This window comes from Macrobrachium nipponense, chromosome 12 (assembly GCF_015104395.2).
Source record: "Macrobrachium nipponense isolate FS-2020 chromosome 12, ASM1510439v2, whole genome shotgun sequence".
In the NCBI taxonomy this organism is placed as follows: domain Eukaryota; kingdom Metazoa; phylum Arthropoda; class Malacostraca; order Decapoda; family Palaemonidae; genus Macrobrachium; species Macrobrachium nipponense.
Window position 1 is genome coordinate 61,434,019 of NC_087205.1, and position 2,500 is coordinate 61,436,518.

The window sequence follows — 2,500 nt, forward strand, 5'->3', positions numbered from 1 at the left end:
CATCACCGAGATCATCATCTAGCTCACACTCAAAAATTCGGGTTAGTGTCTCATCCTCTCTCTGCAACTTGACTAGCTCATCCTTATCCAAAATGTTAGAGCCTAATTCATCACCGTAACTAGTACTAGATACCGGTACATTTACTACGTTACTCTCGACAGCTACACCTTCCGTTTGACTATCACTGTCAATGATAGAGTTAGGTCTCTCAGCCACACTCATGCCAAGATCAACCTCGCTACCTCTATCACACTCGTTCGAATCCACGAACTTACTCACGTTCGAATCCACGAACTCACTCTCGTTCGAATCCACAAACTCACTGTCGTTCGAATCCACGAACAAATTATGACCGTAGTCTACGTCTGTATCTAAACCCAACTTAGTTACTACCATTTCAGGCACTGGAATATCCCTCACAACAGGATTCACATACTTGGATAAAGCTAAGTCATTACCGACAATAATGTCAACGCCATCCACGGGCAAACAGTCAACTACTGCAAGTTTCACTTCTCCTGACACTACCTGACTTTCTAAGTTCAACTTCACCAAAGGACAAAGAACATAAGTGTTAGGAAATCCACCTAACATGACTTTTTCTTCCACATTGATTTCTGCCCTGTCTGGCACACTCTCTCTCCTAATCAGTGAGACAGCAGCTCCTGTGTCTCGAAGCAAGACCACTTCTCTCGAATCTACGCCTCCAAGAGAGGAAACTACACCTTCCGACAGAAATTCACCAAAAAATTTTCTAGTTTCTCTCATTACATCATTCCTACTTGACGAAAGGTTAACTAGCGATACTGGTTTCTTACCGTCCTTCCTTTCTACTGCACAATTTCTCGCTAAATGCCCTTTCCCATTACACTGGAAACAAGTTATTTCTGAGCCACTAGATGCCATTTTACTCTTACAAACCTTAGACATATGACAAGGTTTTCTGCATGTATAACAGGAATAGTCACTTTTACTCGCATTGCTATTACTAGAACTGAAACCTTTATTGCTTTGTACTCTACCAGACGAAGGATCATTTCGTTTCTTACTACACTCAAATTATGAGTTAGACTATATTCGTCAGCTAACCTAGTTGCTCCTGCGGAAAGATACTTCTCGCCTATCCTCTATATAAAGCTTAATCTCAGGGGATACATTACTTTGAAGTTTTCTAACAACACCAAGTTCTTCAAACCATCAAAATCATCAACTTTAGCAGAAGTTAACCAATCAAAAAACAGCCTTTCTAACTTCTTACCATATTCTACATATGTAATATTTTCCTCCTTTCTCAAATTTCTAAATTTCTTACGGTACGCCTCTGGTACTAGCCTATATGCGCTAAGGGCAGTTTCTTTCACGATATCATAATTATCACATTCCTCCTTAGACATGCAACTATACACAGTAAGCGCCCTACCACTCAAAACTGACTGTAAATATAAAGTCCACATTTCTTTAGGAGGACCTACTCTTTCCATTAACTTCTCAAAACATATGAAATATTTCGTTACATCTTCCTCATCAAACTTTGGTACTAATTTCAGCACTGCACTCATACCTAACGAATCAGCTTCGTTTTCGTTCTCGCCTGTCCGACTGTTTCGAGTACCTTCCCTTAACCGAACAATTTCCAACTCATGCATACGTTCTTTCTCTCTCTCTTCCTGCTCATGCATACACTCTTTCTTTCTCTCTACTTGCTACATTACCAACATTTCTCTCTCTTGCTGCATTTTCATTACTTCTCTCTCTTGCTGCATTTTCATTGCTCCTCTCTCTTGCTGCATTTTCATTGCTTCTCTCTCTTGCTGCATTTTCATTACTTCTCTCTCAACCGCTCTTTCATCTCTCTCATGCTTTTCTCTTTCTTTCTTTTCAACATACTCACGGAGATCATTCCCCTCTAGACCTAGAAGCTTACCCGACTCAATAAACTCTTTCACCATCTCACTCATTCTGGTTCTTTCTATATTCTCCGTTTCAAACTGTTGGTGCTATTCTAAGCAAGGTCGCTACAATGTTACGGCCTCTGAGAGAGGTCCGCTTCAGGTTCGATATGAAATAAGAAAAAAATCAACACCAACAGTTGAAACGGGGGACACAAATATAGAAAGAAACACTAACACAACAAAAGTTTATTTACAAGCTTACTAACACAGATAAATGCAGAATGGTATCCTATTTACATAAAAATACGTGAACTGGGGGAACAGTGAGATAATTCAAATACTTGCTGTCCAGTTTTGCAACTCGAAGCGATGGCTTCACAAAAGGAGAACTGCGATTTCAGACATCTTCTTGACTCCGTATTGCAGAAAATAATGTCTACTCTTGATACCTGAAGGGCAGGAACTCTCCAAAACATCTAGCAGGACGTTTCTTCTCTGAAGTCTGGCTCAACGTCGAAATAACTCGGTCGTCCACTCCTGAAAACGACTTGACCAGAATTCAACCAAACTCTCGAGCGCCTTTTTCTCTCTGATGCTTCGTCCTTCT